Here is a 12,662-nt window from a genome sequence, read left to right as displayed (position 1 = left end):
TTTTTTTTCCACCCCACATACCACCTTTCACGTGATGCCTGCACAGTTTTTTAGGTAACCAGTTAGAACTCTTCCTGGCCTGTTGCTCTGAACAGTGTTTTCTGCAGAAGCAAAACCTTTACTCAGTCTCCTAATGGTGCTTTGCATTTCTAGGGGGGGGAAAGAAAGAAGAAAAAAATAAACTTCGCACCTGCTCTTCCCCCAACCCACATACAGGCACAGATTTTAAACAGGGCCGTTTGTGATTGCTTGCAGATAAATCCATTTTTCATTGATTTTCAGTTTGGATTAAGAGAGCAGTAATTTCTTGAGTTAGCTGAGAATGGCTGCTACCTGTTTCATTCATTCATTCATTAATCCAATAATACTAATCGAGCACCGGGACATTGTTCTAATTGATTGGGTTATAAATCTGAACAAAGCAGAAATGTCAAGCCTTGTGAATATTACATTTTCGGAGTGGGAGCAACAGGCAATAAGTAATAAATACAACAAAGGAAATAAAATAGGGTAATAAAGCTGATAAGGGATATAAAAAAAGGAAAAAATCAGTGGAGATGAGGGGAACCACAGGTGGCGTAGGTTTGAAGAGAAAGATCAGGGGTTCAATTTGGACATGTGGCATTTGAGACCTATCAGAAATCCAAATGAAGGGCACCTGGGTGGCTCAGTTGGTTAAAAACTGCCTTTGGCTCAGGTCATGATCCTGAAACCCCAGGATGGAGTCCTGTATTGGGCTTCCTGCTCACTGGGGAGTCTGTTTCTCCCTCTGACCCTCCCCCCTCTTCTGCTCTCTCTGTCTCTCTCATTCTCTCTCAAATAAATAAATAAAGTCTTAAAAAAAATAAGTCCAAGTGAAGATCTTGAGTAGGTAGTTGCATTTTTGAGTCTGGGGTTAAAGACAGTGGCTCAAGCTAGTGATATTTGAGAGATACTAACATTTAGATGATATTTACAGCCATGAGACTGGACAAGATCACCAAAGGAATGAATGTAAATAGGAGAGAACCAAGAATGAAGCTAGCAAAGGAGACTGAGAAGGAACAGCCAGTGAAGGAGGAAAACCAAAAGAGAGGTGACTGGAAGCAGAGTGAAGACAGTGTATCTAGGAGTGAGTGCTTATATGTGAGTAAGGACTGAGAACTTTTGGATTTAGTACCATGGAGGTTATTGGTGACACTTCAGTGGATCAGTGAGAGAAATTTTGATCCATGTGAGTTTAAGAAAAAATGGGAGGAAGGAATTAGGATGTGTAATACAATTCTTTTGAGAAGTTCTTTACAAAGGGGAACCCAGAAATGAGCAGTAACTTGTGGTGGAAGTGGAGTCAACAGCAGACTGACAAATTGGGAGAAATACTTGCTCTTGATGAGATGATCTGGAAAAGATCTGGAAGATGAAAGATTAATGCAGGATCAAGAAGAGAGAATTGCTGGGGCAGTGTCTATGAGTGGGAAAGAGTTTGGAATCAAGCACGCAAGTGGGAGGATCTTCTGTAGACAGGAGCACAGGTTCTTCTATGGGAACAGGGAAGCAGGTGGATAGGAGGGGTGGTGGGAATCTGGAAATTCTCTTCCGATCATTTCAGTTTTCTCAGAGACAAAGAAAGTAAGGTCATCAATAGAGAGGTCCAGAAGAGTAACAGAGCCTTGAGGAGAGAAGAGGTGTGAAGTAGTTATCTAGGAGAAGGGGAAGATAAATGGACTAGGGAAAAATCATATGCTTACTGAGTGCCATAAAGGGCCCACTTGAGTTCATGGTCATGAATTAAAGTGAGATAAGTTAGTGTGATTGTGCCTTTTTCATCCAGCAATAATTGGCTACCAGACATAGGCTCAGAACAGGTTTCAAATTCTTTTAAATCAGGTTTTACCAAGGGAAGAAGAGCAAGAAAGTTAAAAATGTAAGTAAGGGAGTGATTATGATTCTCCATGGAGTTTAGGATGAGGGAAGAATGAATATGAAGAGATTAAGGACAGAGAAGAAGTTGTAGAATCAATGAATTGCAAGTTTTTGAGGGATTGTAGGAGTCAGAGAATAAAAGGGAATGAGCTAAAAAGATAGATGTATAATAAAGAGTCTGACTCAATTTTTAAAACATTCACTGACAGCTTTCAAGCCCCACCTCTCCTCTTCCCTGCAAGTATCCCACTTCCAGGAAAACTGATAAGATGACTCCTTTGGTGCTGGTGGAAAGTACAAACCAAGCAAGACCCAACCCACTTGAGGGAACTTTCACCCCGGTCCTACTCCCATAAAACCCTAAGACAGTCTCCTTTCCTTATTCCTTTATACCATATTTGTACCAGTTTAGGAACCTGCCCTGCTCTCCGCAGAAACCTTTTTATAAATAATACAATTTTTTTAAAGATTTAATTTTAAGTAATCTCTATACCCAACATAGGGCTGAAGCTCACAATCCTGAAACCAAGAGCCATGCACTCCACTGACTGAGCCATCCAGGCCCAGTACAACTTTTCATACTCTCTCGGTTCGTGTGTGGCATCATCAGTCTCAACATCCAAACCACATTTGAGGTAGAGAAGTCCATCCTACTTTTGCAGAGTAAATACAACAATATGGTTATTAAAGTGGGATACATGAAAGCAAGATTACGGAGAAGTGATGAAGTCTAGAGTAGAAGGCAACAATGGCAGCAAGTGCCTAAGGAGTGCGGAATACAGTGTCTTTGGAAGAGAGTCAAGGAGAGAGTAAGGATTGTCTATGTATATATTGAAAACAAGACTTAGAATTAAGAAAGGTGCTAGAGAGGATGCAAGCAGCTGAAAGATAAAGTCCTTGAAAAATAAGACAGAGTGATACATGAGTGAGTAGGTGACTACCACAATGAGTAAGGTGACGACATCAGAGGACATGAGTTAAAAAACAACAAAGCAAATACTGGGCAAAGGGAGAAATTAGAAAGGGGAGAGGAAGAACAGCCTGAAAGAAGCAATGAACAGCAAGGAGGATTTCTATCCCACCTCCACGTCCAGTGGTATGAGGTCTCTGGAAAGCCTGCAGGGACAATTCCATCTACAGGGGGTGAGCCAGGTTTGCTTTAGAACAATGTGAAGGAAATACTCAGAGAAGAGATTGGGAATACAGAGAATTTTGCTGGTGATGGACCATGAATTCCAGAGGACACAGTGGAATAGTCTCAGAAATTGGGGAGCAGTCAGAAAAGGATTCAAAATAGGTGACGTGAGGAGCCTTGAGGTGGGCCAGTAGGTAGAAGATAAAGGGTGACCTGGAAGTCTGGAATTTTTCCTGGTAAGGGATATAACAAATAGGAATAACAAGGACAAAAGTTCAACCAAATGAGAAGAAATGCTTACTCAGCTCTTATTTGGAATCCACAAAGCTTAAATGTAATTTGCATTTTCTTATTGGAAGGGGAAAATTAGTTTAGATAATTTTCATTTCAAACTTGGGTTGTTTTCCTTGTCATCACATGTTCCAGGAGCCTGTGAGGGAAACGTGGGGCCAGGGCAATCTCCCAGGGTCCACACCAGGAGTTTCACTATAGGTGGGTTTGATGAGTCTTCATACCACTGGACTTGTACTTTTTGTTTTTAAGATTCTATTTATTTATTTGACAGACAGAGATCACAAGTAGGCAGAGAGGCAGGCAGAGAGGGAGAGAGGAGGAAGCAGGCTCACCGCTGAGCAGAGAGCCCAATGTGGGGCTTGATCCCAGGACCCTGAGATCATGACCTGAGCCGAAGGCAGCGGCTTTAACCCACTGAGCCACCCAGGTGCCCCAATGTACTTTTGGTTTTAAATCCTTCTTATGTATTCCAAGATGAACCCAAGCAGGCTGGCCCATCGCAAATTTGAGTAGGAAACTTTCTACCTCTTGATTTGGCCCTCCTGTGCACTCTCATTTACATTAGCTCTGCAAATATGCTGGTTCTGCATTACAAAGACCTAAATTCACGTGCTTACCTGGCACTCATTCATATGGAACTTAAAAGTTTTCTGTTTTTCTAAGTAAAAACTAGCTAATCCCAAACTAATCCATATGATACTGTCCTGAGGTACTAATTTGTCATCATGTAGCATAATTTTGGCCTTCTGGACAAAGTAGCAACTCCAGTAGTTCAAGTAGAAGTGACCTCTGAACAACATCGGTTTGAACTTTGCAGATCCCTTATGTGCAGATTTTTACAGTACAGTATTGTAAATGCATTTTCTCTTCCTTATGATTTTCTAAATAACAGTTTCTTTTCTCTAGCTTGTTATAAGAATATAGTATATAGGGGTGCCTGGGTGGCTCAGTGTTAATCCACTATTCATGTAACTGAAAAGGTTTTCAGTCAACAGTAGGCCATTTAGTTTTCGGAGAGTCAAAAGTTATGCACAGACTTTCAACTGTATGGTGGGGGTGTTGGCTCCCCTAGCCCTATGTAATTCAAGGGTAAACTGTCTAGGAAAATCAAGATCAGTTATCTTTGAACTTTTTTGTTTATATGCTCTCAAAAGAACTTTGAAAAATACATCTATCCCCTTCTCATTTTTATATCAGTGTCCAAAATTATTATCATAAAATAAAACAATAGTAAAGAAAGCAATTTCAATATTACATTGTAAATATTGGCATTTAAAAATAAGAACCACGCAAGTCTTAAATATGTTAGTGGACTATAAATACCACAGCATTTTGATACCATTTAAAGAGTAAATTAAAGAATTTTTCTTTGGCTATCCTAATTGAAACATTATTCCTTCTTCTTCTTCTTTAACTTTTATAATTCCATTTCCCTTATAGAACTTTGTCCTGTTGTATATTTTTACACATTCTAATTTATTTTTCAACCTGTCATACTTCCCTACAATGGAAAATAATTTGGCATGTTAATGCCATTTATGTTCATTTTAAAAATTCGATTTTTGAATATATAATACTCTCATCTGTTTCAAAAAGAGAAACTAAATAAAGTATAGATTGAGAAGTCTTCTTCCTACACTCATGGTTTTCTACCTTATCCCTACCCTACAAAGATAATCACTCATTAATTTTTAATGTATTCTTCCCGGGCCAGTGTTCCTTTATATAAATAAAAACAAAATTGAATATGTATTTTAAGTTGAAAATATATTTCATCTTCCCTTATCTTACATAAAAGATGGATTCCTTTATTATATTTTTAAAAACTGTAGTAATGTACTGATTAGATTAATGAAAATGTACTGATTAGATTAATGAAATGTACTAATTAGACCAATAATACAAATCACATCCCTGACAAGAACTCTTTCTCTTCCTTTTCCCTTGAATGTGGGGTTGGGTCACAAATTCAACTCATATTCTTCAAGGACATTTCAAAACCTACAGTGCTTTTAGTCTTTTGGATTCAATACCAATAAGAGCCAAGATTGCAAATGGTAGTCCTGGGCAGCCATGTTTTGTTTGTGGTTCAACATTTACAGATAGGAATATTTTACTAAAGATGCAGATTTCCGACTCTTGTGAAAATTGGATGATCAGCTAACTCAGCATTTCATTCACCCAACAACAATGAGTTGCGCTGAGTACAGACAACTCCTCTTTTCCAGGCCCATGCTCTGGTTTGCCATAGTCCCCCCTCACTCCCTAATGTTTCTGCCTCAGCCCCCCGCACTTTTTTCTCTTTGCAGGCTGTTCCCTATAGGCATCTGAATTTGTAACCTCAGAGTTAACCTCCTTGTGAATGATTTGGGAAAGGAGACACAATCAGAAGTTTCTTTGAAGCTTTAAAATGGGAGGCAGGAGGGGCGCCTGGGTGGCTCAGTGGGTTAAGCCTCTGCCTTCAGCTCAGTTCATGATCTCAGGGTCCTGGGATCGAGCCCTACATCCGGCTCTCTGCTCCGCAGGGAGCCTGCTTCCTCCTCTCTCTCTGCCTGCCTCTCTGCCTACTTGTGATCTCTGTCTGTCAAATAAATAAATTTTAAAAAACCTTAAAAAAAAAATGGGAGGCAGGAAAGGGACTAGTGGAGAGAATAGAAGGGAGGAGATTAGGCTTTAAATTAGTGATTCAATTAAAAAAGAAGCCCTGTTGAGGCACCTGGGTGGCTCAGTGGATTAAGCTGCTGCCTTAGGCTCAGGTCATGATCTCAGGGTCCTGGGATCGAGTCTTGCATTGGGCTCTCTGCTCAGCAGGGAGCCTGCTTCCCTCTCTCTCTCTCTCTGCCTGCCTCTCTGCCTACTTGTGATCTCTCTCTGTCAAATAAATAAATAAAATCTTTAAAAAAAAAAAAAGCCCTGTTTTATGTGAAATTCCCCAGAGAACAGAATAGACAAAGTATTTATTTACACTGTTTCCTGGAGTACTAATTCAATACCACCATCCACTAGAATGAGAAGGCAAGGTGGTGACTGAATTTACACCCCAGGAAAAACGAAGTCTGTTGTGACTTAGTCATGAAAATATAAGACTAAAATGACAGGGCATTAAAATAAAAAATTTAATAGGAAGGAAGGAGGGAAGGAAGGAAGGAAGGAAGGAAGGAGGGAGGGAGGGAGGGAAAAAAACTAAAATGAGAGATAAGGCATTCATTTATTTTCTATGAAAAGGCAAAGTGATATTGATTTTTAAAAAATACAATAATTCTGGGGCGCCTGGGTGGCTCAGTGGTTTAAGCCTCTGCCTTCAGCTCAGGTCATAATCTCAGGGTCCTGGGATCGAGCCCTGCATCGTGCTCTCTGCTCTGCAGGGACCCTGCTTCCTCCTCTCTCTCTGCCTGGCTCTCTGCCTACTTGTGATCTCTCTGTCAAATAAATGAATAAAATCTTTTAAAAATAAAGAAAGAAAGAATACAATAATTCTCTAATTGTCTGCTGATATCACCACCAAATATTATGAATCTCTTGTGTCCAAAAAATTATAAAATGATGTTAGGAGTATAGAACACAAGAAATTTAATAGGAAGTAGAGCAGGCATTTTGTGTGTCTGGTTTCTTAACATTTAATTTAATTTAATTTAAAGGAATGATTACAATTTGACAGCAAATTCTAATTCATTATTATGTCCTTAATACCTACCGCAGCACCTGGCATATAGAAGGTAATCCATAAACATTTGCTGAAAGGATAAATGAATAAATGAGGCTGTCAGGAGGACAAAAAGTACAAAAACAGAATAGGTTTTAAAGATGTTTTTAACTTAAAAGCAACGTTCAGAATCTGAAACAGAATCATGAATGACAATCTATATTCTATTTATTCTTATTGGTACATTCCCTGAAGATATATTGTGGGCTTTTTGGAATAGTTCCTCAAGAAAAGCAACAGCCTATAATAATTTGGTGCTAGGATTTGTCTGACTCGAGGCATAACACTATAATTCTGGAAATTGAAATTCCCCCAATGAAAACATGGCACTGAAAGACTTCTGTTGAGAGAATTCATGATGACTATAGCAAGCATGTCAAAATTATCATATAAAACTTGTCACTTGCCTGCAATCATGGCATTTCTTAGAACACCTTTGGATTAATCATGAAAACAACTATTCTTTGAACAGCTACTGGAAGAGAAAAAAATTTGTCCCATGGAGTTATTGAAGGGTTTATTTTGTTATGGTGCATTGTGGTCTTCAGCAGGATATCAACTTGTCCTGAGACAGAATATTTTTGGCCTCTGGCTATAGTCTCAGAGTCTCCTATAAAATAAATGTCAATGTCATTACATTCAAATGGTTTCCCTATTTTGTGTATAAGGATATGCCATGCTCTCTACAGAAGGGGAAAATTGTGTAGAGACTGCAGCAAGAGGTGACCTGGTAGCACACTGCCAGAACCTCATTTATTAAGGAGATTTGTAGTGTTGTCCTTCTGAAGACCAGCCCTAAATATTTCCCAGTTCTCTTAAGCAAAGAATAACCATCCAAATCCAGGAAACATCCAATTCTCTCAGATGACAACAGAGATCTTAGGAGACCCAGATGTTTCCTCACTGATTACCCCCAGTAAAATCTAGTCAGAACCAACCAATTCGAAGATATAATAAAGTGTTCAGACTTCTTGGGGAGCATATTCCTTATCTTTTTCCAAGTTGTGTGTGTGTGTTTTCTCATTTTTTTCAGTGTTTGTTGTTTCCATGTAGTGATCAGGAGCTATCTGAAGGCAGATAGATTCTGTTTGTTTCTGCTACTTTCTCACTGTGTGACCTCCTTGGGCAAGTACTTAAAATCTTGATGCCTCGATTTCATCTTTAGTAGTAGGTCAATAAACCTGTGCGACAATTTAATTCGACTGTATGTTGTAAAGTTCTTAACATAATAACACAAACAGGCTAAATACTACATATACACAGATGCTTCAAGTGCCGTGCTGGGAAACCATATGAAATCGCTTTTCTTTTAAGTAGAAAAAACCATAATAGGAGTTTTTCACTTCAAAAGCATAACTGGATAAATAGATAAATTTATAAACTCCTGTGAAATTTGTTATTGAATGAATTCATGGAGCACCAACATCTTCAACAAATCTTCCTCAAAAGCTTTAGGTAAAAATCCATTTTTGAGTTTTAGGGGGAATAAACTTTTCCACACAAATTAATTTTCTTTTTCTTTAAGATTTATCTATTTATCTTAGTGAGGGAGGGGCAGAAGTAGAGGGAGAGGGAGAGAGAGAATATCAAACGCCTCCCTGCTGAGTACAGAGCCTAAAGTGGGGCTTGATCCCACACCTTGATATCATGACCTGAGCTGAAATCAAAAGTTGCCCACTTAACCAACTGGGCTACCCATGTACCCCCACAAATTAATTTTCTTAGAAAACAAAATTAGTCCCTTAGTACCAACTAGTACTAGTACCAACTCTTATAAAAATTGTGACCATTGCAGGGCGCCTGGGTGGCTCAGTGGTTTAAAGCCTCTACCTTCGGCTCAGGTCATGGTCTCGGGGTCTTGGGATCGAGCCCCTCATCGGACTCTCTGCTCAAGCGGGGAGCCTGCTTCCTCCTCTCTCTCTCTGCCTGCTTCTCTGCCTACTTGTGATCTCTGTCTGTCAAATAAATAAATAAAAATCTTAAAAAAAATTGTGACCATTGCTACACTAATGGAGATCTTTTTGAACTTTGTCTCTGTCTTATTAAACAGATTATAATGAACACAGTTTATTGATGAACATAATTTCTTGATGCTATAGGATAATACCATATAAAATCTCATATTTGGCATCTTGAGAGCAGGGTGGTTATGGCCCACTATACCAGAGAAAGGACAAGAACCAGTCTTGAGTATATCCACTGGGATAGGATTGGAACTTGGGGATACTGACATTTTAACAGGTATTCAAAATATTTCAAGGTATCAGGCCATAGTTCATAAAAGCACTTGTCAGTGGGTGGCCCAAGGCAGCAGTGGAACACATAGTCAAGTTGACACAGAGTCAAGTTGACACAAAATCAAATAGCTCAGAGGGAGATAGTTCTCTGGGACTCAGACCAGCAGACTAGAGGTGGTAACTGGAAGATTGTCAGGTTCTATAACCACGACCTGTGTAAAGGGCAGGACTCCAAGCCTAGAGGTGATAACTGTGCTGGGCAGGCAACTGGCAGATTAATTGTGGAATAGAGACCAAGGCAAAGGTTTAATTATTAAGAGTTGGAACACATGAAGAGATCTAAAATCTAGGATATTATTAAGGTGAAAGCAATACACCCTGGGTCTGGTTGACCTGGGTCATGGACTGTGGGGCTGGAGTCAGTTAAAAATCTTTCTCAGGTGGGCACCTGAGTGACTTCGGCTCAGGTCATGATCTCAGGGTCCTGGGATTGGGTCCTGGGATTGAGTCCCACATGGGGCTCTCTGCTCGGCAGGAAGCCTGCTTCCTCCTCCTCTCTCTCTCTGCCTACTTGTGATCTCTCTCTGCCAAATAAATAAATAAAATCTTAAAAAAAATTTTTTTTCTCAGGTAAGGAGAAGTTGGGTAATTTGCCCAAGGTCATGCTATGAAGGTGAACACCCAGAATTATACCACAGGATATCTAACTCTCTACATATTTCTGTTGCTTTGCTTGGTTCACTTTAAAATAAAACAAAGGTGATACTATTCTGGAAAATATAAAAATGACTGAATTTGTTTTTCTGATTCCAAGGAAAATTCCAACTATAAAATTCTAGAGTCACATAATTATAATTTTTGATGGGACAAGAAGAATGAGTTGTCCCTTTATTTTTTTTTAAAGATTTTATTTATTTGAGAGAGAGAAAGAGAGAGAGAGAGAGCCTAAGCAGGGGGGGAGGAGTAGAGGAAGAAGCAGACTCCCCACCAAGCAGGGAGCCCCATGTGGGACTCAATCCTAGGCAGACGCTTAACCGACTGAGCCACCCAGGTGCCCTAAAATTAAACTTTTCAAAAGGAGCCTGTATATCCCTACGAAAATAGCACAATTCAATTAGATTTGAAATTAAATACTAGTTTCAAATTTGGCACCCTAAAATACATTATTGTAAGCGTTTATGAATGATATTTACCCATTTAAAAATATCTAAATTCACATATTCAAAATTTGATAATAAGCTGAAAACATTTAGTTCAAAGGAACAAAATTTTCTTAATATAAAAAATAGAATATTATTAAGAATCAATGATTTCTCAGGGTTCTTATTTTAAATTCTTCTTAGATGATTATTATTTTATTGCCCATATGACCAACAATAAATATCTTTCTTTTGAATCCAGATCTCTTTTATGTTCCCTATCACTGCCTTCCTGAGATTCAGATCTAAAGGAGGCTAGTAATCCCAGTCTCCAATCCTGCATTTCCTTTTTCCCAAAGGGTATTTCCTCTTGATTGCTCCACCTAAAACTCTAAAAATGTCAGTTCTAGAATTGTGAACAATGGTGATGCTTTGCAAAAACAAGTTTAAAAAAATCAAACAGGTAAGGGAAGTTGGAGGTGGATATCTGCTAGGCAGTGGGCGATCAGGCATGGAAAAACAGAAGTCAAGAAGTACATAGAAACCAAAGGATAGAAAGATCAGTACACATGAACCAAAGACAGGCAGAATTCAGAGTGTGCCAGAAATCAGGCAAGGACACCAGAAATCCCAAAGAATGCTTTAAGAAACCAGGAATGCCAAAAAGCCAGGAAGATAGTTAGGAACTCAGTGAGCAAAAGGGTGATCAGGAGGTAAGAGCACAGTCTCTGCAAGAGGTCTGGATGACAAAGCCAACCACCTAGACAAAGAAGTCAATAAGGAAACCTTGATTCTCCTGCCAAACGGTATCCAGCTTGGTACTCTCCAGAGAAGTTGGAAAAAGCAAATAGAGTTGCTCAGGGAATACGGAATTGGACCCACCAGAGCAGGTCCTCCTTTTTTTTTTTTTTTGTGAACACAAGATTTGCCTGCATGACTAGATAGCTGGCTAATTTTCTTCACTTTCGGACACTTTTATCCAAATAAGAATTCACAGCACTCTGTTGCTCTCTTCCTAGGTGATGTGGCATTCTTAATTGGTTCTCACAGATGCTGCACTGATTCAAGTCTTGGCAAGAGATTTACAGCATCTCAGGACAAGTTGAGAACTGAAAATAGATCCCGTCCATTGACTCAGCAGGATTGTAGAGCTTGCTTCTTAATAATCCTACACCAAGTTAGAACTCGTGTCTGAGACATCCTATTCCATCCCAGTGTGGGTCTGATTTTGTTCCAAAGGTAGTTTTCTTATTAAAACAGAAGCATTGACAGCTGGTCCCATGTTATATTCTCCCTCTTTACAGAATGCTAACCAGGTTCTACAGATAGGAAAGTCTGGTGACATTTCTCTCCTCTTTATAAAGTACAGGTCTTGCAAAACCCACTCCCTGTCAAGGCCAACTGGGGAAACAGAATCTTTTATCTTCATTGACAGAAGGATTAATCTATTTCATTTCCTTCTTTTAAGCTAGGGGACAAGCCCCCCCATCATTTGTGGTTTCATTTCCCACAGTTTCAGTTACCAAAGTCAACCACAGTCCAGAAACAGATAATCCTTTTCTGACATAGTCTCAGAAAGTCAACAATAGCCTAACACTACATCACAGGGCCTCTGTCATTCACCTCACTTCATCTCATCACATGGACATTCCATCATCTTACAACATCCTAAGAAGTAGGATGAGTATAGTACAATAAGATATTTTGAGAGAGAGACCACAAACACATAACTTTCATTACAGTATATTGTTATAATTATTCTACTTTATTATTGTTGTTGTTAATATCTTACTGTGCCTAATTTGTGTATTAAACTTTCTTGTAGGTGGGTGTTATAGGAAAAACCATAGTATATATGGGGTTTGGTACTATCCTAGTATCCATAGGGGTCTTGGAACATATAACCTGCAGATAAGAGGAAGGGGAACTACTTTGACAGATAACTGACTTTTTGGTCATGCCTTACCACTTGGGTTGATAGCAGAAGTTGAAGGCATTTCCTCGGAAGATAAGATTTCTTTTACTTTAGCTTCTTGGAATGAGAACTGGTGGATCCAGTTTTTCTTTTCCCTCCTCATTGTCACTACAGGGTCTGACAGACAGCTCTGCACCACATCTAGTCTTGTTGAGGTCCCTGTGGTGAGTGATATTTTCATGGGTTTGGATCAGACTACCTGAGTTTGAATTCCAACTCCATAATTTTCTAGCTATATGTTTTTGGGTAAGTTACCTAATCTCTCTGGTCACTAGTT

The 12,662-nt window shown here is 39.2% G+C and overlaps 1 non-coding gene across 1 annotated transcript; it reads left to right on the top strand.

Moving 5' to 3' along the window:
* Positions 1-7,441: 7,441 nt before the first annotated feature.
* On the top strand, positions 7,442-7,507 carry LOC123928631. The gene has a single exon (XR_006815783.1). It is a non-coding gene; the product is annotated as a small nucleolar RNA SNORD58 (small nucleolar RNA).
* Positions 7,508-12,662: the final 5,155 nt, after the last annotated feature.

The sequence above is a fragment of the Meles meles genome, chromosome 1 (assembly GCF_922984935.1).
Source record: "Meles meles chromosome 1, mMelMel3.1 paternal haplotype, whole genome shotgun sequence".
Classification (NCBI taxonomy): domain Eukaryota; kingdom Metazoa; phylum Chordata; class Mammalia; order Carnivora; family Mustelidae; genus Meles; species Meles meles.
This window is presented reverse-complemented; position numbering and strand designations above follow the sequence as displayed.